General features: G+C 38.2%; 1 long non-coding RNA gene across 1 annotated transcript; it reads left to right on the top strand.

The window, feature by feature from the left end:
* Window positions 1–16,256: 16,256 nt before the first annotated feature.
* LOC149313030 (uncharacterized) lies at window positions 16,257–22,038 on the top strand. The gene is made up of 3 exons (XR_016281451.1): window positions 16,257–16,324; window positions 20,793–20,873; window positions 22,002–22,038. It is a non-coding gene; the product is annotated as an uncharacterized LOC149313030 (long non-coding RNA).
* Window positions 22,039–26,793: the final 4,755 nt, after the last annotated feature.

Raw genomic sequence — 26,793 nt, forward strand, 5'->3', positions numbered from 1 at the left:
CTGTGTAACAGCTGTCAAAGAATAACTCTTTATATCATCATAACATAATCTGGAAAAAAGATATCAGAGTATGCTCTAGCTTTTCTAAACTGTTCTTGACAGCAGTAAATGTGGAAAATAGATGTACACCTTATAGTTAAATGCAAAGTTTGAGTGTATGAGATCTAACTTTGAGTTGAAACAGATGGCTCTAAAGGCCCCTTGATGCCGCCCCTTTGATTACCAGTTTGGGGCTGCGAGAATCACATGCCATGGCCCCAGTCCAGCTTTTATATATGTGTGTGTGTATCAGCTGTTTTGAAATGGATTTTTATTGTTTTAAATTTTATATTGTTTCAAACTAGTTAAATTGATTTTTATAGGTTTTCCTGAGATACCATCGTATGAAATATTGTCATAAAAATAAGTAAATAAATAAAGGTCAAGATCATGCATCATATAACTAGCTATAATGTAATGGCTGTGCTATCTCCCAATCCAACCTCCCAAGCCATCTTAAAATCCATACAGCTGTATCAAAGAATAGAGTTTTGTGGCTCAGGTGACTGGGGCAGTAAAGGATGGTGTGTCCAGTCCCTTCCCATCAGTAAGCTGCTGTATGCTTTGATTGAGGGTTCCTGCATGGCAGGGGGGGTTGGACTGGATGGCCCTTGTGGACTCTTCCAACACTACGATTCTATGATTCACATAAGCAGGTCCCTGCTACAACTCCTCATTGCACTGTCTTGCTTGCTGGGCAAATCATCCTTCACTCTCCATTTCCCAGTTCTTCAGAACTCCATCTCTCATTATGGCTGCCTGGATTTTAAGGTGAGTTGGGGGGCAGGGGTATTTGCAGTCATGGTAATGGTGCCATGATCATAAATGTGAATAGCAAACAGTTACAAATATATAAGTCTATATTAGAAATGTTTTGAGGATATCAAAAATTCTAAATAAAATCTAAAGAGAAGCTGAAGCCAGAAGGCTCTGAAACCAGTATTTACCACCAGCTCCGCCCTTCTGCTCTGCTATAAAACCTGCAAGCAGAAGAGACTGAGAAGGCAAGAGAAGCTGAGGCCTTGAGTTTCCTAGAATCCAGACTGAGAGAGAGGAAAAAAACTCTATTTTTTATTTTTAATGTTTAATGTTTAATGATTGTATTTTAGCTAAGGGATGAGGGATGGAATTTTAGTTTGTATAGGTTATGTATTATTAGGCATTTGCTTATGCAAATTGTTTATGTATTTTATGTACTTGTTAACATTTTTTCTCCCTAGAGTAGAGTCGATTATTGTTAGTTGACTATATGTTGTTATGCCTTGTACTGTATTTTGTATTATTTATATTCTTTCTTTCTTTCTTTCTTTCTTTCTTTCTTTCTTTCTTTCTTTACCTTAGTACTATGTTACGTTTGTAATTTGAATTTATTTAATATTGCTTTGTTTGGAGTTGTGTTGGGGGCTGGGGAAAGGATTAATTATACATTTTATTTGAATTGTAATGTATTTTTTATTTTCATTTTCATTGATTTGTATTGAATTATATTATACTTTTTATTGCTGTAACCCGCCTGGATTCTACGTGATTGGGTGGGATATAAATAAATTATTATTATTATTATTATTATTGGATGTAAAATATTGTAACATAGTGAAAAGTGAGCTTCTCTGTGGAGAACATGCCACTGATGAAGTCCCTTCAATGCTTTTTCTGTTCCTGCAGACAGGAGCCACAGTCCACCTTGCCCATCTATTATTTCAAAAGAAAAATCAGTATTCTAAAATACAAGATGACAGAGTATGAGTCTGGTAGCTGATCTAAACACACAGTCCCACAAACATTTCTGTCCATGCTGGTCAAACTTCCTGTTTAGGGGCTTCATGTTCCTGGATTCTTTTTAATACTACAGCATCAAGACCTTGCATGGAATCAAGGAAAATGTTTTGGTTTGATAGCTGCTAAAAGGATTCCAACTCTTCAAATTGGAAAGTTGCCTCTGAACAACCAGAAAGGGGATTACCTGTCTTGCTTACTATCGCAGACATACAGATTATTTACTACAGAAGAATTAAGCTTTTGGCACTCTGTTAAGTTTATATTCTTCTAAGGCAGTCTTCAGTTTTTGATCAAAGCACCAGAAAGCCCTTAGCATACAACCACACATGCTAATGGCAACCCAGGCCAAGTAATAACATTAATCCTTGAGATATATAACTTCCAAAAATGGGAAATGGCTGTTTGTATTTGTTTCACAAAACTACAAGTAAGTTTTTGAAAAGATTGAAGAATATAAATCCAAAATGTGTTATGGAATCTTAAACTGCAATCCTGCACCAAATTAGGATGGTCTGGTCCCTTTTATTTGAATGAAATTGGAGCAAATAAATCCTGTGGAAGATTATAGCATTAGTGCACACACTGTAGCAATATGACTGTGTTTCAAAACAGGATAATGACCTTATTTATTTGATAATCCACAAGTAGCAGGCATAAATCGCATACACTTCAGTGACATTCAACATTAAATTTATTTTATCCAAATGAATAAGGCCATTCTAATATGTACATATCTAGTGTTTACTTACTTGCCGTACTACACTGCTGTATCCTGATCACAGAAATAAAATCCAAAACAATATAAATTTACAATTTTATTTTTTAAAAATAAGATAATATTTAAAATCTTGGCTGCACAAGGCATGTAAAAAGTATCATCATGATCATTGTTACTTATGTGAATGAATTAAAAGGGAGACTTTTTAAAATGGCTATTTAAAAAGGAAGAAGAATAGTGCAAGAGACAGTTCTAAAGCAATAATTTATGCAACACTGAATCAGAATTTAGAATAAAACTTTGAAGTACATGTTATAAAGAGCTGTGCTGTTCAAAACTCAAGCTTTCATACAGAATACTTTCATATCATACGGGACCTATGATTTTAATGGATTTTTCCCCACCACAAAATATAAGAAAAAGTGAGTTGTAAAGATTTATGTACTATGCCACCCTATTTGTAGACATTGCTGTTACCTTAAGATTGGTTCTTTTATGAAAACATTTTTCTTCTACTTTCCATCCAAAGTAAATCACCTGCTACATGAGCTGGTGGTGGCTTTGTTTGTTTGTTTGTTTTGTATTTGTGTTGTTTTTAAAGAAATGTCACCTGCATTTCAAAAAAGCATACTTGGAAATATTACATTACTTTTCAGTTCTCCTAAAAACATGAAGTTCATTATTTGGAAGAACAAAGAGTACAGAAGTGCAAAACCAAACTTAAAAATTATAAAAACATCCAGGATAAAGTACATGATGTTCCAGTTCCTTTCCCAATCAAGTTCCTGAAGGCACTAGGATTAGGAACATGAAAATACAGGAGTGATATAACTGAGGTCTAAGAGAAGATCCATGACTAAATTTGAATCTGGAGGCCCAGGTCTCTGCAATGATCAGGACTGCTTTTCCACATTTAAAATTTGTGTGCCAGCTGTGCCTGTTCCTTGAGATGCCAGTTCTGACCTTGGTGGTATATGCCTTGGTAACATCCCATTTGGACTACTGTAATGGGCTCTACGTGGTGCTGCCTTTGAAGAGTGTTTGGAAACTTAGGCCTGTTACAGACAGGTCAAAATACAGCTGCTTCGAGTCACTTTGGAGGTATGGTATTTCAATGATGCATGAGTCCTAAGAGTTAAAAAGCCGCACCAAAGCTGCACTTCAGTCCTTAGGACTGGAGCGTGGCTTTGGTGCAGCTTTTGGACTCTTAGGACGCATGCATCATTGAAATACCATACCTCCAAAGTGACTCGAAGCAGCTGTATTTTGGCCTGTCTGTAACAGGCCTTAAGCTGGTCCAAAGAGCAGCACCCAGGCTGTCAACTGGGACAGGTTACAGAGATCACACAATGTCCCTGTTGAAACAGCTCAGTTGGCTGCCAGTTTGTTTCTGGCACAATTCAAAGTGCTAGTTATAATGTAAAAAAGGCCTATATGGCTCAAGATCATGCTATTTCGCAGACTCTATCTCCCTGTATGAACTGGCCTGGGCTCTGAGATCCTCTGTAGAAGTCCTTCTCTCTGTCCCACCATCATCACAAGCGCAGTTGGTGGGGACATGAGAGAGGCCCTTCTTGGTGGCTGCCTCTAGACCAGCCTTTCTCAAATAGTGGGGCGGGCCCCCCAGGGGGGGGCGCGAGGCTCCGTAAAGGGGGGCGCGAGGCTCTGTTATGCAGAGATGTACTTATAACAATTTTATAGACAAATGATACTATTTACAGTTGCACGGGGGGGGGGGGGGGCGAAATGTTTTCTTTTTCCTAGGGGGGGGGGCATGACAGAAAATAATTGAGAAGCACTGCCCTAGACTCTGGAACTCCTTTCCCAGGGAGAGCAGAATAGCTGTCTCCTTGTTGGCCTTCTGCTGGCAGGCTAAAAGTTCAGACAGGCTTTTAAAACAGAATGCTTGTAAAGGACCGGCTTGGGATGTTGTTTCATTTTAAAGTGTTTTATACAGTTTTATCTTTTTAAAATGTATTTTATTATTTTAATAGCTATCTATTTTTACATTGTAATAATTTAATTCCCTTTAATGTACATCTTTTCTATGTTTTTATTTGTATTGTTCTTTTAATATTATGAAGTCACTCTGTGTCCCAGTTCTGGGAAAAGAGCAGAATACAAATAAATATAGTAGTAATAGTAGTAGTAGTAGTAGTAAGCATTCCGCCTCAGTTGGGGGAGTGCATCAAAGCAATAAATATGGAGCAACACACCATTTCTGTTATATGGACTAAGTAGCAACTACATAAATAGAATGAGGTTGCACCCCAAAATAATCTCTTTCCATACTACAAAAACTTTTTCTTTTATGCTGATATCTCTCTGCCTCTTTATCTTGTATTGTTTCTGTCTGTTATCACCTACATTTTGGTACAAAATCATTTCTCCCCATCATACCAATGGGATTTCTATTCTCTATTTTTCTACTTTCTTCTCTGTCATGCCAGTTAATAATAATAATAATAATAATAATATGCTTTATTTATATACCGCTATTCCAAAGATCATAGCGGTGAACAGCAAGTAAACTAATTAGCAAGTAAGATAATTTGCCCCCAACAGTCTGGGTACTCATTTTAGCGACCTCGGAAGGATGCAAGCCTGAGTCGAGCTTGGGCCCTTTTGCTGGTCTTGAACTCGCAACCTTGTGGTTTTGAGTGAATGGCTGCAGTACAGGCATTTAACCACTGCGCCACCAGGGCTCCTTTTCTTTTTCATCTTTTGTATTTGCTCACTTTACTTCTCATCTTTATTTTTTTTTTTTTATGCTCCTTACTTTCCTCTCCATCTTTCTTTATCTCTCTTTGGATTGTCATAATCTAGCACTCAAAATCCTGGCAACCAGATTTGGATTTTGTGCAATTTCATTCAATGAACAAACTGATGTCCTCACAAAATTCAACTAGTCAGCCTCCTGCTTTATATCTTGATCCGAGGATAAATATTCCCATATTTTTTATTCTGCTCTGTTTCCTATTTTTGCATTGCAATCACCTATTATTAACAAGAAGTCTTGTTTTAGCGTGTGATTAATTTCCACCTGGACTTCAGCATGGCATTTCTTCTGTCTCTGCCGCTGGAGCATAAACTTGGATTAAGGTTACATTGATGGGTTTTCGCTTGAAGTCTTATTGACATTAGTCAGACTGTGACTGCTTTTGCTATATCTCTTCTCACCATAAATGTCACTCCATTTCTTCCTAGATTTTCATTTCCTGAGTAAAACACTGTAATTATCTGACTGAAAATGTCCCATTCCTATCCACTCACAGGAGCAGGAAATGCCACAACTGTGGAAAGATACATCCATTGGTGTAAAAACTGTTTTGCCAGAAGAAAACAGAAGGTTGGATTTCTTCTTCTGTGTGAAGTAGAGATGCACATTTGTTTTGTTTCATGATCCTTTCATTTCCTTTTTCCCCCTTTTCCCAGAGTCTTATGCTCTTAACAGCTGCCAGAGATATATGTGCTCAACAGGTGCAGCTTTTAATAGCAATAGCAATAGCGAGTACATTTCTATACCGCTTACCGGTGTAGTAAATCATATAGTGATTCCAAATTTGGGTAGCTGTTTGTATATAATTCAACTTTTCTTATACTCAGCAACATCTTTATGTGTATGCTGCTTTTCCATAGCGAAACCATGTGCAAATCAACTTTGTGGTATTATCAGAAAATAGTTACATAGTATAAAACAGCAACATTTCTAGATAATTCAAAAACAATGGCAATTTAAGACTTAAATTACCATACAATAAGCATCTCACTGTAATAAATGTATGCTCAGAGATTCAACTAATAATTCACATTAAGGCCTAATTAAAAAGGAAATATGAAAGTCAAAACAAAAACATATTTTACCCATAACTCTGAAAGAATGTTCCCCAAAGTCATGGCTAGTCCTGCCTTGCCAGGTGGGCCATATAGAGTTTTCAAGCACTTTCTACAGCAGCAAGCTTTGTATTCAGAGCCAGTTAGGGCCCACTGCCCCACCCAGCCCAAATGGAAATGAGCAGAGAAAGTCAGGGTGTTGGTCTGGTGAGACTCACAGCTAGACACTTTCCTGTTACCTTCTGCTACTGCTGGACTGGACCAGTCAGGGTCCTGGCCTCCCACACCAGTGGAAATGGGGCAGATGATGGTTGAATGGGTCTCTTTTCCTACCCTTACTAGACACCAGGAGGTTGTCTCTTTCTGTTTCTTTCTCTTAAATAAATAAATAGCACTGAGATTTTCTAATCTCAAATCTAGGAATCTATAGGAGAATAAATAAAAATGATTTTCTTGGACTACATACCCCAGTATCTATCTGCCCAACTGAACACTGATGTTCCAACGAGGGTTTTTTTTCAAACTCTGACATACATATGTGATGTGTACATGTCCTCCCACACATACTCATGCACTTGGGAGTTGATAACAGGCAAGCTTCCCCATACATTGGGTTATACAGTGATAGGACCTGTTTTGTTCTAACAGTGGAGAGGCTAGAAATGGAAGGCCAGGATTAATTATTCTTCTAACAAAATCTGAACACATCCTGCTCTTAAGGAGAAACTAACACTTGAGGAGCTCTCTTTTTTTATAAAATGAATGTCATCTATTGATAGAATCAATGGGGTGCTGCAGGTTAAGAATGGATTTAGATTAATTAATTCTCTTTTGAAACATTATCAGTGCATGGGATGCACATTGTCATAGATTTCAACATTTGGTTGAATTATTTTCTGTCACCAGAACTGATGCATGGTAACCATCTATATAGATCTGCTTGTGAAATTGATAACCTGTGCTTTGTGCTGATGCATTTCACCTCTCCAACAATATCTATCCATCTATTTTACAGTCATGATTCTCCTATATCTTCCCTTTCCTTTGAAAGGTGGCATACTTTATGAATGGATCTAGAACATCAACAAATTGTGATATGGGGATTTAAATTTATTGATTAACCCCCCTGCAACATCAGCATTATGACATGTCTTTTCCTTTAATAACTTTTCCATTAAAAATCCTGAAATTAAAAATCCTGAAATTATCATAAACCATGTACTTTGGGAATCAACTCATCTACACAGGCTAGATCACCTTGATAGAAGATGAAATATTTGTATTGTGCATTAAATGCAACTTATGTGGTAATCTTTTTCTGTAGTTTGTACTTACAGCTGCTATGAGTAAGGCCAGTTCAAGACATTTTTTTTTGCCAGAGATAAAGTACATGCTAATTCTGACCCATCATTCTACATACAGAAGAGAACTTATCTCATCAACAAATCCTGAACATGAATTATTAGCACAAGACCCTTCCCTCCCACTGCCCTGCCCTGTTCTTCCTTCTGGAGAAGGAGAGGAGTCTGTGGCTGCAATTGTCACCACCAGTGCCTACCTTTCTTGGCTTAGCCAGCAGCCCTGCTAGACTTGACAGGGGCTGCTGAGCAACAACAGCAGCAGCAGCACCGGCTCACCTCCACCAGCACCCACAGTGGATTGCTAGCAGAGAAGGCAATCTAACCAACAGCCTGGTACAACTGGGGGGTCTTGAACTGGATGTCAAGGAAACACAGTACCAGATGTCACTACCCTCTGATCATGTCATCTGATGTGGCCTGCACTCCTTGCACTCTCTTAGTGACACCACTGACCATGGGGGGGGGGGGGGACTAATCTAGAAGTGCAGCCTTATGATTGTTTAAGAGACAATCCAGAGCAAGCCATGCTCACTTTGGAAGGGGTGAGTTAAGCTGATGAAACTGTAAAGTGGATTGAATGTTAATAAATATGAGAATTTCTATGTCTTCGTCTTCCCTCTTGATATAAAACTTGTGAAACCTTAATCATAGCCATCTCTCCTAAATGTAACAATACATCACAACACGTGAAAGATCAGCAGGCAGCCATATTTGAACACTGGCTATATTCCAATACATTAATCACATCAGAAGAGCACCAATAATTTTAGAATGCACACCCTGGAATATTTTACAGCTGTTAGCACATGGCTCATTAATGATACATTTCATGCTTTAGAACTTACCCCAGAGTCAGATGGAAATTTATACTACACCATTTCACTATTAAAAAACAAAGCACACACACACAAAATAATTTCAGTTACTGGTAAGAAGCTGGAGAAAGTATACTGCAGATTTATACAGATACAGTTCATTTTGTATAAATTTGCCACTTATGAGCTTGGATTTCTTTGCTGTATAAATTTATAGGTTGCTTTTTGGTCACAGGGGCCCTTAGAACAGCCTACATTAAAACAGATCATAAAACATCTTGGAAGAACAATTCATTCAAAAATACAAATGGAAAGCGCTAGCATGATGATGGATACCAATGCCAGTGCTAAGAAGTTACAGTGGAACAAATCATAAAAAAGCTTGTCTCCTAAAAATATTTTTACTTAAATGTTGCACAAGAACAAGTCTGGTTAATGTCCTAGTGAGGGAATTCCACATTATCGGTGTCACCACTCAAAAAAGAACTAATTCTAGAAGAGACTGAGGGCCTTTCCACACTGGCAAAAAAGTAGCAGTTTCACCCAACTTTGAGCCTCAGCTGTTTATATGATGCACATCTGGAGTAAAACTGAGATGAAGCCACACTCCAAACCAGAGCAAGACGAAGTCCTTTTGCTCTGCTCTAAAGCAGAATGTGTCCATTATCGCACCTGTAAATAAACAACACACTGTGAGTGTGGGAATTCAGGGAGCCCAGGCGGTGTATAGAAGTGGTCTGGATCATGCACCCTGGTCCCAGTGAGTTGCAGCCATTGCCACCATTGATCACCATACAGTGTTTTCCTTCTGTTGAGTGTACGGGTGCACAAATGTCCAGATGCACCATTGCACCAATGAGCCATCACCCCCCTCCCCATGAAGCAAAATTATGACAAACATGGCAGGTCTCAAATAATGCAATGGATGTCATAGAAACATACACAAACTGGCCTGTCCATCAGGGGGGCATGGAGTAATTGGGGAAAGGGGACATCCATGATTTTGCTTTGCCAGTGTGTCACTGGGTGCATTGATGCACTGTAAGCGTGGTGTATCACTCATCCAGCTGTATGACCATTCATACATGGTATCCAAAGGGATGACAGCTGGTTAGGACAAGGAAGGTAATTGGAAGTCACAGTGTGTTCATGAAATGTTGTGCATGCATGATAGGAGGCAATAAAAATAAATGAGTGGTGTGGCTTGATGCCACATGGTGTGGACTGCTTGTGGGTGTTCAGATCACCTTGGGAGCAGACCATCCTGAAAGCAGGGGTTCCAATCGAATTAGGAAAATCCAGGAATGATCCAGTTTTTCTTCTGTTTGCTCATCCCCCGAGAAGATAAACTTCCTTCAGACATTTGTAGTGTCCAAAGACCCACCTCTCTTTCAGAGTTCAACTCACAAATGTTTTGGATAAAATTGCAGCTGAGTTCCTGGAATGGGACATGTATCATAATGTTATGCACAGACAGAAATATAGCACATCTCCTTCAACCCCCAAATCAATCTTTTAAGCTGCTGTACCTCACCAATGTGGCCATTTACTAGCCAGATAACTCAGTTATCTTGAGTTCCAGTTTTGGGAGAAATATATGGTATAAATACATGATGATGATGATATAAAAGAAATGAATCAGAGTGTAATCTCCTACTGCCTCACTACAATGCTGTAGTAAGAGGGACAAATACTGACCTCTCACAAGGACTGTGGAAATATATAATAAATGTACAGTAGAGATAAAGTCACTTTTCAGGCTATAACTCTTGGTACCCCCAATTGGCTGTTTTTCATGTTGGCTGAAAAATTTGGGGAGTTGTGGTCCCAAAAAGTAACTTTTCTGAGCTAGGGTACAGTAGATGCAGTACAGTGGCCATAAACTCCAGGGATATTGAGATATGGGCACTGCTTTCCCAAAGAACTGCTACGTTTCTCCCTGGTGAAAAATGGATGTTCTGCCACACCAGTATCCTCCTTCCCCTGCTCCAAGAAAGCTTTGCAAATTTATGCTTTCATAAGTCTAATGCTTACTACGCTGGTGCTTAAATGAAACACAATATCAATTCCATTTGCTCAGTAAAGTTGTAAGAATTTCAATAGCTGTCTTTATGGGACAAAATTTTGAGAGATACAGTATGTGTATTGATTTTCAGGATGTATTAAAAGAAGTCTGCACTACAATTATTTAATACACACATACTGCATAAAACCAGTTTTTGGGGTGTGTAAAGGAAGATGTTTGTTCAAAAGGAAGTTTTTTTTTAATGACAAACTTTATTGTGTGTCTAAATTGATTTTTCTCAAATCTGAAAAAATGTACCACAGAAAATTTAGAGATACTGTTTAAATCCCCCTTTTTGGGTGACTACGTTAGATATTTGTGAATCCTTGATGCATGATTCCTGTCACATGCTAATCACAAATGCTCTTATTTAGGGACATTTTTGAAGTGAAAGAAAACACACACCTGTAAGGGACATATATATTTGGGAGGCTCTGTCAACATTTTAGATGTATTTGGCAGAGTTTATAAATCACATCTACAATAACACATATCTGATTCTCCACAGTTTGATATTGTATCTCAATGACTACAGACAGCAGCTGCAAAAAGGTAAAAAGAATTTGTGCTGATGTGAAGAAAGATGAATATAGATATATGTAAGTGCTTCCTTCTTGCTGAAAATGTCAGTAGTATGTGCATAATTTTTTCTGCTTGAAGAGCTTTAGGTCTCCAGACACCAGGAGCAGAATAAATGAAGAAAAATATTCAAGATTATTGAAAAGGGATTAGTGGTAGAATTAAGCAGAATTGTGTGCTTCAGTACCTGGTTTATTGCTCTGTGTTTAGACACCTGATTAGCAAACACAGCGAACCCTATATAGTATGTTTCTCAAAGAATACATGCATTGGTTTGTATGCTTTTAATGAACAGTGATAAAATGCATACACACAAACATTTAAGCTACGGATCTGGCATAAGATTATCGGCACTTTTTGATTAACTAGTACAATGAGACATCATCTATGTTCCCTAGGATCCTCCTTATTTCATTAACATAGTTTCAGTGTTTATACGAGATTAATGGAAGTGATGAAGATTTTCCCAGAAACACTGTACTGTTACAAGTGATTCTTGTTATTTGTTTATTTTATGTATATCATGCCTTTCTACTTAAATACTAATCCAAGGTTGAATTTGTCATTGTTAATCACCCTCACATCAGTCTCAACCCATGGCAACCCTGCTCATGAGATATCTCCAAGACCCCCTGTCCTCCACTGCTCTGCCCAGCTCCTGCAAACTCATACTTACGATCTCATTAACAGAGCCTATCCATCTAAGCATGTGGCCTTCCTCACTTTCTACTTCCCTTCACCTTTCCTAGCATTTTTTCCAATGATTCATGCCTTCTCACAATGTATCCAAAGTATGACAGCCTCAGTTTAGTCATCTTGACTTCCATGGAGATTTCTGGCTTGCTCTGCTCTAAAACCTGTTTGTTTTTGGCTGTCCACAGAATCCTCAGCATTCTTCTCCTGTACCACATCTCAAATGAATTGATTTTCCTCCTATCTTCTTTAACTTTCCAGCTCTCACATCCATACATGGTAATAGGGAATACAATGGCTTCTAGGATTCTAAAGTCCAAAATAGATTGGCCCAAAGGGACAATGTGACACTGCCCCTAAAGGAGCTGGGTGGATACTGCAGCAACCACACAATGTAGTCCCATTCTGCAAGAAAGAAGTGGCAATTTGCTGCTGCTTTTTGTGGTGGCCTTTTCTGCCCCACCAGGGCTTTCTGGCTCTGTAGCAGAGCACAGCATCTAAATGCCATGTCACCGCAGTGCCGTGAAGCTGGTGCAAGTGCAGTCAGACATGCTGCTGAATTGCCATGGAAACATGCCTCCCTCCTTTACTTGCCTAAATTGCCTCACAGGGAGGGGAATTCCTCTGAGCGCTAAATTAGTGTTCAGAAGAATTCCTCTCCCAAGGAACGATTCAGGCACGCAAAGGAGGGACACGTTTCCATGGCTATTCAGCAGCGTTCCAGTGTTTCACATACAGGTGCTTTTTTCCCCTTTTAGGTCAATTTGGAGGATGATTTTGCAGCGATGCAGGCAAGTGTGAAAATCTTCATGGTGCCAGTCTGTACCAGTTCTAATTTATGTGCTGAGTTGTATATATTTGCATCTTAGGATCTTTTCTAGTTCTTTCATATTTTCCCTTCCCATTCTTAATCATCTTCTGATTTTCTGGCTGTAGGTCTTGTTCCTATCAATCCAGGGTGAATTATAGACATTTAAAAACATAAGAGTGCGATTTAAAATCTGTTTGTTAAAAAGTTAAACAACCAGGTGTCAGAAACTTTGCTGTGTTAATTTGGAGTATCTGTATACAAGGGGTTTGTCCTGGTCATTCCATCTCTGACCTCAAGACAGCAGTTCTTAAACAAACAAACAAACAAACAAACAAACAAACAAAAAATCTATAAAGGGAGCTTGGAATGAGAAATGGCTGAATTGCAATATATTCACAAACTCCAATCCATCAACAGTGGGTTGAACAAAAACAGCATAGTTATAATAAGTCCATAGAGATCAAACCAAACATGTCTGCAGGCAGGGGTACTGTTGCTCTCTACAGTTTTTTTTCTATTTGGAACAAATGCTTGCCAAAGCGAGTTACAAGGCCTGAATTCAACACTGGAGGCAATGGGAAGCCATTTTGATGAAAATGTCCATGCAATAAAATCATCCTAACTTTCAAATTTGACTCAAATTTGGAAGAGGTAAATTGGGCACTGGAGACTGTGTAATAAAGTCCTTACACTACAGTCTGGGCCACATACCCGAGCTTCCCCTTTAGGGGTTTTTAGGGCCTTCTCTTCTTCCTCTGATCCTGAACTGACCTTCTGATCAGATGGGAGGCATGGCTGGTCTTGAATTGTCTGCTGAGTTTCATTCTCTGAGATATAAGTCTGCTTAGGATGTAATTCTGTAAATATTTTTGAAGGAAGCAACAAGTTATTTTAGCAATTTTATTCCTGATGCAAGGAAATCTTTGAAAGCCATGCAGTTTTCTAAGCTTATTTGCAGTTTAGGATGTATTCTGCACAGAATTGTAATGGAGTTCTTTTGCACAGAAAATAGCATTTCTAGGCAGCAAACAGCATTTCGTGCACAGCAAATAGTATGCTTTCTTTTTGTCCAGTAACTGGTATTAGCTCCAGTAATTTCTGAAGTTACATTGCAAATACCACAGTCACTGAAATATTTGAGAACAATATAGGCCAAAATATGTGTGCGCATGATTTGGCAATAAAGCATCCATCAATGGACATCTTGGCACATGTCTCCAGTTTCTTTACACCAGAACAGAGCCAATTCTTTCCTATATTGTTATTGACATCAACATCCATGCTATCTGATTTTAGAATGTTCTCTCAAATTGATTGAGGAATGATTGTAAATATCTTTGCATTCATTCACCCGAGATGAAAAGTCTTAGAAAAGAATATATTCATTGAGTGTCACTGAAGAGCTTTTAATCCTCTTCAGCCTTGATTGTAATATTTTTAAATTATGAGGCAGATGATGAAGATTCAAACTGCTCATCTTATGTCCCACTAAAGATAAGAAGGGCATGTTTAAATCTAGTAGAGCCATATGATTATCTTGAAGAGAAAAATACAGCCACATTTTTGACAAATCCACATAAGGATAAAGGTCTTGGAAGGAGATTCTGCTTTCTACACATGTGCACAACACTTGCTAAAAGTGCTTTAGGAACAACCATAGTGAGAGACCGAATATTACCAAGATAGTACTTAGTAACCTGCCTGCTTTTTTGTGGAACCAGACAAGCAAAAGAAATGACTGCTGTAATGAGTTCAGGAAAAAAAAAGAGACAGATCTGTACCTAAAAACTAGCAATTACTGTCTCCTCACTTAGTGACCCTACTAGTATGGCGTTTATAGATGAAATAGCCATAGACCTATAGTCCATTTTCTCTTGTATTACATTCATCTGAATATAGGCTACTGTCCATAAGAAATTTATTGAAAAATAATTTCTATCAAAATCTGTAGGATTATCTTTATATACCATGTTTAATCCTCACACCCCCATTGTGTATACTAAAACCAAGGCTTAATTTTTTAAAAATGCCTCCATTGAAGGAGGCTTCTGGGTAACATCTAAAACTGTGTAATGTATATCATTTATAATAGATAGGTACATAAATCAGCAGATCAATAGGCAGACAGACAGGACCATGAGACCATGGCATACATACCTTATCGCACACATTTGTTTCCTTGTTATGGGCATGGGAAGGGGCCACTCAGGGCCGCGTGAGACTGAGAAAAAACAAAGTGTCCTCAAAACGGCCCCATTCCATCGCCTGGCACCAAGCCGTTCCCATACAGTGATGAGGCGCATTGTTTGGCTCGACCAGAAGACTTCCTTTCAAGCCAAAGGATGTGACTCAGCACTGAATGGGAATGGTTTGGCGCTGGGTAATGGAATGGGGCCATTTTGAGGACACTTTAGTGTGCTGTAAAATGCATTTTTTCTCAGCCTCATGTGGCCCCTATTCATGGCTGTAGCGATGGGGAAAATGTGCGTGATAAGGTACACATACTGAATCATGTGTGATTTTAGGAGCTAAGTCATTTTTGGTTTGGTTTGGTTTATACATGGATGTCAGGATCCAAGGCATGGGCAGCCTAGATTCCAAGGCAGGCTGCTGCAACAGGGACCATAGATGGTGAAATCATGAAATTAAGAGTTTAATGGGTCAAAGGCAGGAGGTAAGGTCAGGAATCAGACCAAGCTCTAAGAACTGTAACACAGAATTCCAGAGTCCAATGGGCCAAAGACCAGGTCTAAACACAGCAAGGCTATCAAGACAAAATGCAAGCAGAGCAGCTACATGCAGCACAAAAGATTGTATTGCTGTGGCAAAGCTTGAGAAGCTAATGCAACCCTTAAATGGTTGTACCTCCAGCTGCCCTGCATGAGTAGAGCCAGCTGTGTCTTTTGGCTTAGCCTTGATCCTTCCAGGGCTCTGGCAGCTTGGGCTGGGTCCTGTAAAGACTTTGGTGGCAGGACTCCAGCAGCCAGAAGTCCCTCTTCCTGTAACAACTAATCGTGGGCCATTACAAGGGATCTCTAAGTAGAACTAGGGGAAAAAAATCCTTCCTGAAAGCTATTGCTGGCAGTTAAGAGTTTACAATACTGGAATAGACAAACCAAGGGTTGGACTCATTATATTCCTATGTTTCTCCCTATAAATAGTGGGATACAGAGGTACTTGATATTTATGTGAACTTATCTTTTAAAAGTTCAGTTTTATACTTAGAATATAAATAGTTTTTGCAACAGCATTTTATAACACAAAAAGAAAACTTTTGAATCAGAGATGACAGAGCATGCCCACAAATTTGCTTAATCCTTTTTATGCTGAAATGGTATTAAATTTTTTTTAAAATGCTTACAATCCAGTTAAAACACCACTGTTCATGTATTCATCAGTGTAGAAGAATAAACATGCAAAGAGATGGAGAACACTTGACCTACCCCTTTCTCTATTGTTTCCACACAGGGAGGAAAACTTTCTGCAGAGCAGAACCTCCTCTATCCATGGAGTCTCTCCATATGGAAAATTCTGAATTGTATGGAAATACTGTGCACATAGAGGTAGATAAGGAAAATGTGTTATGCCATCTGTTTCTGGTGATTTATTTCTACTTCACTTTCTAAAATGGTAGGTTCATCTTCAAATCATTTTTTCTTGAATGAATCTGCCAACCCCTCCCTCCCTCCCCCCCCCCTCTCTCTCTCTCTCTATCTATCTATATATAGTTCTTAGTGTATTGTTGGGAATTATAGTTGTCCTTATATGGAGGGAAACAGTTTATGGAAGAGTTCATTAGGGATTGAGAGGACTCTTATAACCCTGGAGTCTTTAAATCATGCTGCCAACATTTCCAGGAACTGGGTACAACTTTAGGTTTGTGTGTAGCCCAACTAGGTACCTTTCTCTCTGAGTGGAATGCATTTTATCTCACTGTACTGATAAAAGGTAGAATAAAAGAGAGTACATAACAGATATCTGAAGTTTTCTGTCTATCACGGGTTTATTGTTACACCAGTAGCTGCAGCAAGTAATTGGTCTAGACATAAAATATATTCCTCTTCAAAATAATCTTGCTAATAAATAATTTAATGCAATAGAATTAACACTAGATTGTGTAGAACAATCTCCAAATTCATCTTCTGTATTTAATTACTACACATAAAACTTTCTGTAGCTTCAGAATGTATATCAAACCCATTATTCTGTAGTCTATGTGTCCTGAATATTTTTCCATAATCTGATGATCTCTCTCTCTTTTAAAACACATTAGTTACTCATTGGATAAGTTATTGTATGCTATTTCTTGTGTTATATTGTAGGTCTGGTCATGAGCTCCTTTATCACGTTAGATTATTTTTTTCTTGAACAGCTATTTCAATAGCATGGGCCAAATACATGTTATAAGGAGAAATCATAAATCCTCCCTCCCCAGTACTGTAGAGGACATTGGTGACAATGTTATTATGCCTTTGAATAATACCCCTTTAAAAGCCTTGCAGGGAGAAAGCTCATGGGGAAGGAAATGGGAGGCAAAGGGTCAATTTCTCTTCAGTCTTCAGATATTATGAAGGTTGTAATAAATGTATCCTTCAGCAAAGGTAGTTTAATCACAGCAGGTCATATTCTCAGCTTCTGTTCAGACATCCATTTCTGTATTCTTAACAGACAATGAAGACAGCAGTTAAACAGAACACTTGAGTACAACAGTGTTTTTAAGATATTGAAGAAGATCTACTCACCCATCTCTGAAACCCTGCCCATATTTTAGCGTTTGCCCATTCTAACTCCACTGTGTTTTTCTCTTATCTGGTAACTGAAAGGGGCAGCTGATCTCAGCCTAATTTTATGAAGGTATCAGGAACTGAAATAGGGAGAGGGAGAGAGAGGAATGGTAGAGGGAGAAGGAGAGAAGGGAAGCAATGGAAGGAAAGGGAATTGCCTTCAGTAGATTATCAGTTCATATCTTTGGCAAGAGTTATTTGTTCCTCCCTGAACAATTAGAAAGGCAGTATGAAAATGGGTGGAAAAGAGGGAAGAAATTGTGTTATCCAGTTTTATTCAGACTGTGATAATTTTTACTAATTATAAAAAAATCCCTCCCTCCTCTTTCTAAAAAACATAATTCCTGGGATGATTACATGATTTTCACAGTTCAAATCTGAAAGATGGACCATATTAAAGAGGAACAAATCTGACCATTTTCTCTCACAGTATATGTGTGTATACATAGCTAGATATGAAAACACAAAGACAATCCTAAGCACCTTTGGTCCAATATATGAAAAGGAACAAAACAAATTTCTCAAACAAATTCAGTATTTATCACTATTTCCAACATAGAGAGAACCATTTTGTACAAAAACAAAAAAACAAACAAAAAAAAAAAAACAGGTGAAAACTATATATGGGCACCACAAACTTGGTTAAATAGACAGGGATTCAAAGCCAGACTTTTCAAAGATAAACTGTGAAATCCACCGTACGGCATATGGGAATTTGTCAGGTTTTCTTTTTTCACATTTTAATTTAGGACTTTTAATTTAGTTTGAATTTTTCAGAAAATATTTTTCTAAGATTTTTTTAGATCTTTTTGTTCCTTTTTTTCCATTGCACTGCATTATCATCATACCCCTGCCTTAAAAGAAGAAAAGTATTTTTCTTCAAATATTATTTACTGTTCCTTTGTGATGGCAGCCATTCTCCATTTTCCCATTCCAACAATATTTGGTCTAGCAGCTAGTGGATGATCCATAATGATGGTGATGCTCCAATGATGTTGAGACTTAAAGCAAAAAAAGGAAGGAAAATAATCTTAGGAAAATAAATTAAACTAAACTGTCTTTCTGCCACTTCTAATAGTGAGCTTTACCTCTGAGAAACTGTCAAAAGATATTGCTTTTTTCCTGGAGAAATTTGGTGAACCATTTCCCAAATTCCTCTGCCCTAAAATAGGGTGGCAGATTTGAAGAGGCCATTTTCATGAGGCTTTATCATGAACACATTGCTATGCAGATTGGGTGAAGGTTCTTAATTAACAGCTTCTCTGCATTCATTTATGTAATATTTCTAATCAATAAAAGCTGTAGTTTTCCATGATTTTTAAACAGCAGGCATACAGACTTGGAATACAAAGCCAAGACTTAAATGCCTAGCTTCACTTATCCAAATCATTCCTTCCTTGCAAATGTCAACAATGACAAATGTGAAGAAAGTGCCATTAATTTGAATAAAAAATTTAAGATTTGAACAGTTGAAAAAAGGTGTCCTTAAGCAAAGTGTTAATTGGGCCAGTCTCCTTTGGATAGGTGTAAATAGATTCTTTCCCACCCACTTGTCACTTATTCAATGAATTTCATTATCACCTTGCCAGAAGGCAGGGACTCAATTACACCTAGCCAGAGGGGAGTAGAGTGGTAACCAGCACAATTTAATGAGCTAGAACAGAAGTAGGTCAATGAATATGTATAATTTACTAGAGTTGCGACCATGTAAATCTATCAGTGCTTAACAAACTGGCATCCTTACTTCACAGCTGTGTGGGGAGAGTATTGACAATACACTGGCATAATGACTGATATGTGGTAGCACTGAGATGTTCACCTAACAATCTCATTGTTGAGCAGCTTCATGTTTTCTCAGCTATTGCTTGTGTAAATCAGCTTGTGGGCTTGCTGAACAAATGAGGAATGATAGGTACTGTGCCACCAACATTCATGATTCATCAGAAGATATATTTTATTGAATCACACCATTGATCTATCTGGCTTACTGTCATCTATTCAAACAACCTGCTGCTTTCCAAATGTTTGGTACTATAATTCCCATATTTCCTTGCCATTGATCATGATATCTGCAGCTTATGGGAGTTACATTTATTGATGAGAGACATATGCCATCTTTCTGTCAAAATAACCATGGTGACGTACAGCAGAATAAATTCTTAAAATAAACAAATAAAAAACATTAAAACCAACCAGAAACATTAAAAGTGTAAAAGGTATTGAAACATTTTGTCTCATACTCAGGCACTGAGTAGAGCCATATGAATTTTAATGTGCACTCCCTTCCTGCAGAGGTAGGAGAACAAAGTCATTTATATCATACCACAAGAGGAGAGGAGGAGGAAAACTGACTTTTCTTGGGCCTAAAACATTGTTGGTGCATTTTTTAATGGGGTGAAAATACAAGTGTGGGAGAACATAATAGGCTCCGAAGAAGTGCATTGCTACATTCCAGCCTCTGGTAGTTGTCTATCCCTACAATATATCGCTACCTAGAGATATATAAGGGAAGATAATGCAGGAAGTGGCAGAGATTTTTTTATCACATGGTGAGATAATTTCTCAATTCTTACGTGATTTCAATTTGTATATTAAATTTCTCTGTGTAGAAAAACTAGTACATACAGGGGTATCTATTCTGCAGAGTAATATCTGTATACAGTAGAGGAAGAGATGCATACACCTTCATGCAGGTGGTTTGGCTCCCACCTTTAAACTGAAAGAAAAATGTAGCATGTTCAAGGTATCTAAAATCATGGAATCATAAAATTTGAGCAGATTACAAGGGCTACCCAGTCCAAACCCCTACCATGCAAGAATAAACCATCAAAACACTGCCAAGAGATGGCCATCAGACTCTGTCTAACCACCACACTCTGAGCTTCATCTTCCACTGTCGAATAGCGTTTACTGTCACAAAGTTCTTCCTACTGTTAAGGTGGAATCTCTTTTCCTGTAGTTTGAATCTGTTGCTTCATGCCCTTGTCTCTGGACCTGCTCCATCCTCATTATGACATCCTTAGATCCCTTTCACATGCACTGTTATCAAGCCAGATGTACCCCATCCTATATCTGTGAAGTTCTTTCTTTTTTTGGGGGGGGGGAGGGGGGCTGGTAATATTACCTTGTATTTCTCCCTGATGAAATCTCTCTGCATCAGAAAACATCTGATGTGCATGCATCTGATTGCGTTGCAAACCATCCAATATGGATTGTATATGCCTCAGTTCATTTAAATTAATAGGCCTAAGTACATCAAAGACTTTATCGGATTGTGTCTCATGTTTTTTTTTCTTTTCTGTTTTATAAAAAAGACCCATGTTGATTCAGCAATTCAAAAGTCAGGCTTCAAGCTATGGATGAAGAGTCATTATGAAAAGTAACCCCCTTCCCAGGTTCTGAATAAGTATTCATCTTGAATTTTAACTGCTAATATTTTATCAAATCTGTAACTATCTTTTGATTTTCTGTCACATATCTGAAGGCAATCTTAAAGAAAGTGTCCGCTTTGTACTTATTGTATCTCTATGCCTATATGCCTACGAAGCTGCTGATGGCAGTGGTATTAAACTGGTTCTTTACTGTTATCTTGGATTGTATTTATTGTAACTAAATTTGTTGAAATGTCCAAAAACTGTGCATTTGACAGAGTGATGCACTACAAAGTTATTGCATTACATTTAGACTATGTTCCTTGGTTACACTCCGTTTATTCTGAATTGAAAAAAGTGACCAAATGTCCAATGCTTTATTAAAAAACAGGCCATAAAACAGATGCATTATCTTATACTGAAGAGGCTTTATTGCCCACCTCCCACTAAGATAAAGTACTAAAGCCATTATGACTATGAGATGATTCCTTGAAAATAAAATTAGATATATAATGCCTTTTGCTTCATTATGAAAATGCAGGGTTTTTTTTTTCCGGATTTTCAATCCAGTAAAAAGTCAGGCATGCTAAATACATTTAGAATGGAAGCCCTTAGGAACTCCTACTGTATAGTGAAACTCACATAAATATGTACACCAAGTAACTAAAGCTGAAATGACATCTTTGGCTTTGAAAGCAAAACTTAAAGCTCTGAAGAAGGAAATTAAGTAAACAGTCCATCAGCCATATAGCACAGTGAAGGGAAAATGTTCTTACTGCTAATTTACACATGCAAATTAGCTCTGTCTCTTATATCAATAAATCAATACAGCATAATGAATTCCTTGCATAGAATTCAAATGTGCTCTTCACCCCATCACCAGACACAACGTTTGTTGTAGAAGTAAATATCTTTTATGAAACTCATCAGGGAGGTTTTTCAGATTATGCCCTTGTGTCAAATGTAGTAATTTAATAATACTATATTATTATTTTTTGAAATGCATACTTCTAAAAAAATCTCTTGCATTTTTATATATTTGCTGACATTGATACAAATCAAGTTTTATTTCTATGTTTTCTCCTGTTTCATTCTTAGACTTATATCCTGTTTATTTTCTTTCCTGCGTCTGGAATCTGACCATAACTATAGGTAACTTCCAAGGAAAGTGAAGCATGGGAAAATGAAGCATCATGTTCATAGAAGTCTATATAATATACTTTTTAAGAGACCATTTATATTGATGCTGAAGCCCATAATTCAGATGATTTGAAAGATGAATTAGATAAATTCATGGAGGATAATCAATGGCTACTACTAGTCCAGATAGTTGTAGACTGCCTAAGCACTGAGCAGAACGGAAGCAGAAACAGTTGCTGAGAAGCAACAGTTGGAGATGGATATTGGTGGGCATGTCTTCCTTGTCAGTATTTCAGAGACATCTTTGTGGGAAACACAATACTGGACAGTTCTTTGGTATCACACAACAAGGTTCTTATGTAACTCAGGTTACATAAGGATCCCTTCTACAAGATATAGGCCAACCTCTCAAAGGGCATTTTCCATCTTGGCCCCTGGGATCTGGAACACCCTCCCCGAGGAGCTCCGCACCACCACCTCCCTGGATCTCTTTAAAAAGAGACTGAAGACCTTTTTGTTTCATCAAGCCTTCTCTGATGTTCCATGATATGTGTGGCCCCCCCTTTATGATTAAAATCTTCGAGTATATTGCTGGCTTGGTTTAATGTTGATTTTATGTATACTGTGCACTGTTTTGTAAGTTTTAATTATCTATTGCAATTTTTATCTTGTATTGTATCGTTATTGCAATTGTTGTACACCGCTGTGATCGAATGGAATAGCGGTATATAAATAAAATTTATTATTATTATTATTATTATTATTATTATTATTATTATTATTATTACCTTCATTCCCCCATGATTATTATTATTATTATTATTATTATTATTATTATTATTATTATTACCTTCATTCCCCCATGATATCCTTCCCTTCCAAAAGGCTAGGAAAATGTGGGCTCAACAGTGTGACTGTTACGTGGATTTGTAATTGGTTGTCCAACTGAACTCAAATGGTACTCAACAATGGCTCCTCGTCATCCTGGAGTGAAGTGACTAGTGGAGTTCCACAGACTTCTGTTCTAGGCCCAGTGCTATTCAACATCCTTATCACTGACTTGATGGAATAGAGGGCATGCTTATCAAATTTGATAATGACACAAAATTAGGAGGGGTTACTGATACCTCAGAGAACAGGTTCAGAATTCAAAATAATGTTAACCGATTAGAAAACTGGGCTAAAATGAACAAAATGAATTTCAACAGGGATAAATTTAAAGCATTGCACATAGGGAGAAAAAAACTTGCATATTCTAAGCCTCAGTGAAAGGCAGAAGCAAATGCCTCTGAACAAATCTTGTCAAGAAAACTTCATGACAGGTACACCTGAAAGTTGCCATTAGTCAGATATGATTTGAAGGCACACAACAGACACATAGACTTGGGCAGTAAAAATGAAATGCACAGATATAGAATGGGTGATACCTGGCTTGATGGCAGTACATGCAAAAGGGATCTTGGAGTCTTAGGGTGAAACGGACCATCCTGAAGGGGCGGCTTGAAGTTGCCCCTGTCAAAGCAAACAGCAACCACATCACATTGTGGAAAGTGCTGTTGGGAGTGTTTTGACTGTGTATTCTTTAATAGTAAGGATGAGTGGATGAGCCTTGTGGTCTCTTCCAACTCTGTGATTTTGTGGTTCTCACACAACCATATCTGGGATGGAATAATTTATCCATACTACCAGTATATAGTATAAGGCTGCAGCAACTGTATATATGCTGTAATAGGTGACCAGGCCTGAAAATATCACTCATTTACACTTAGCAGTCACATTCTCAACTAACAGCTGTTTGATGGGAAAGTTTTAATGAAACCTACCTAGATATTTTTATATTTATAACATTTCATTGATGCATGAAGTAGGATTAAATTTAAACTTCAGAATTTTACACTTCCAGACAGATTCAAACATAGAAAGTGAAAATGGATTTTCATGTTGAATGATTGCATGGGGCTGATACTTCACAGAAGAAAGAACATGGGAGATGACACAGCACAGGTGTGGTACAGCCTATTAAAAAACAAAACATAATTAAAAACACATAAACCCATAGTTAAAACACAACATTATAAAAGAACCAAAACACTTGTTAGAGCTCATATACACATTAAAAATAATGATTTTAAAAGGTGGATATGGATATGGAGGGCCAAATCTACATGCTTGATAAGGTAGAATCAGAGGCACGTTACATACATGCACAAAGTACGAGCTCTGTGCGTACTAGGGTTAGGAAGGGGCGTACTAGGGTTAGGAAGGGTCGTCCCTTCCTAATGGCCCCCAACCCTACTATGCACGGAGTGCGTACAAGATGGCGGTGCCCATCCACACGGGGCGCCATTTTGACACCACGGATGCGTAGCGTCCAGACATCGCACAGTGGAAGTGATGCCACGAGTGCATGACTAGCGCCTCATGGCGCCACTTCTGGGGCGGAGAAAGAAGCACCATTTTGACGCTTCTTTTCCGCTGCTTCCGAGAACCGTGCGGTTTTGCCGCTGCAGTTCCCGGATGCAGCAACAGGCGCCCGCTGGCAGACCGCTGATTTTAGGCAGTCTGTAACGCGCCATAGAATCACAGAATTGGAAGAGACCACAAGGGCCATCCAGTCCAACCCCCTGCCATGTAGGAAATCACAATCAAAGCATCCCCTTTAAGCCTCTGCTTAAAGACCTCCAAGGAAGGAGACTCCACTACACTCCAAGGGAGTGTGTTCCACTGTTGAAAAGCCCTTACTGTCAGGACGTTCCTTCTAATGTTGAGGTGGAATCACTTTTCCTGGAGCTTGCATCCATTGTTCCGGGTCCTGTTCTCTGGAGCAGCAGAAAACAAGCTTGCTCCCTCCTCAATATGTCATCCCTTCAAATATTTAAACAGGGCTATCATATCACCTGTTAATCTTCTTTTCTCCAGGTTAAACATCCCCAGCTCCCTAAGTCGTTCCTCATAGGACATGGTTTCCAGACCCTTTACCATTTTAGTCACCCTCCTTTGGACACGCTCCAGTTTCTCAACATCCTTTTAAAATTGTGGTGCCCAGAACTGGACACAATATTCCAGGTGGGGCCTGACCAAAGCACTATTACTTCTCTTGATCTAGACACTATACTTTTATTGATGCAGCCTAAAATTGCATTGGCCTTTTTAGCTGCCACATCGCACTGTTCACTCATGTTCAACTTGTGGTCTACATGGACTCCAAGATCCCTTTCACATGTAGTCTCATTCAGCCAGGTGTCCTCCATCCTATATCTCTGCATTTTATTTTTCTGCCCTAAGTGCAGTACCTTACATTTCTGCGTGTTGAATTTCATTTTTTTGCTTTGGCCCAGCTTTCAAATCTATTCAGGACATTTTGAATTTTGATCCTGTCCTCTGGAGTATTAGCTATTCCTCCTAATTTGGTATCATCTGCAAATCTGATAAGTATGCTCCAAATTCTGTCATCCAGGTCATTGATAAAGATGTTGAATAACACTGGCTCCAGGACAGAGCCCTGTGGGATCCCACTGGTCACTTTTCTCCAAGATGAAAAGGTGCCATTGTTGAGCACCCTTTTGGTTCCGCCGGTCAACCAGTTACAAATCCATGTAACAGTTACCTCGTCTATCCCACATTTTACAAGCTTGTTTGCAAGAATGTCATGAGAAACCTTGTCAAAGGCCTTACTGAAATCAAGATATACTATATCCACAGCATTCCCTTCATCTACCAAGCTGGTAATTTTATCAAAGAAAGAGATCAGGTAGAAGGCAGTAAGAAAAAAGGAAGACCACATTACAGATGGATAGATTCAATCAAGGAAGCCACAACTCAAGTCACAGGACCTAAGCAGGGCTGTTGATGACAGGGTGACTTGGAGGTCTCTCATTTATAGAGTCACCATAAGTTGAAGTCAACTTGATACCTTTTAAAAACAAATTATAAGCAGCTAGAAACTGACTCCAGTTGAAGGTAAATTTATTTTAGGAATCTGTCTATTATATGTTAAAAATTTTGACACCTGCAAAGCAAAATGAACAGGTGCATAGTTGTGGTTCTTATAGATAACCATAGTAACTATAAAAATATGCAAATATTCTTTACTTGAAAATAGCAAAAACCATGTTAATGATGAAACATGTGCTTAACTCTCTTTTTGAAGTCAAGGAGACATGAAATGCTTAAATTTGATGAGACTGTGCCCTAAATTGCAAAGCATTTGGAAATTTAGACAAATATGCTATATTTATTGTCACAAACTAATTTGCTTAACTACTCCTTTGAGTTATACTGGCTTTGTATTTGCATATATTATAAATGTATTTCATTTGGTAAAAACAGTAAATCACCCCTTATCCTTGGAAACACCTTTACAGCTTATTTTATTAACTTCATTTTAAAACTGATTTTACAAATGAGTTTATTACTTTAAAAACAAACAAACAAAACCAAACATTGTAAAAGCACTATTCTGTGAGAGACCTAAATAATATAGAAGCCATCAACATCTCTTGTCCCTGCATGCTAGATGAGAGGGAACAACATTGAATGTCAGGTACTGTCAGATGTATTTCAGCGGAAGAAACTTGCAAAACCAACTCTGAGTATCCCTTGCCTGAGAACACCAAATGAAATTCATGGGGTCACAACAAGTTAACAGGTGGCATGAAAGTGCATGTGCATGCATGCATGCGCACACATGTGCACACACACATACACATGCATTTAAAATCAAGCAATAAAACTAAGCAATACTGCCAAGAACTTTTGATGTTGTTGTGTGCCTTCAATGTCATTTCCGACATGGGAACCCTAA

Source organism: Sceloporus occidentalis, unplaced genomic scaffold, assembly GCF_023333645.1.
Source record: "Sceloporus occidentalis isolate IW3139 unplaced genomic scaffold, rSceOcc1.0.p SCAF_5, whole genome shotgun sequence".
Classification (NCBI taxonomy): Eukaryota; Metazoa; Chordata; class Lepidosauria; order Squamata; family Phrynosomatidae; genus Sceloporus; species Sceloporus occidentalis.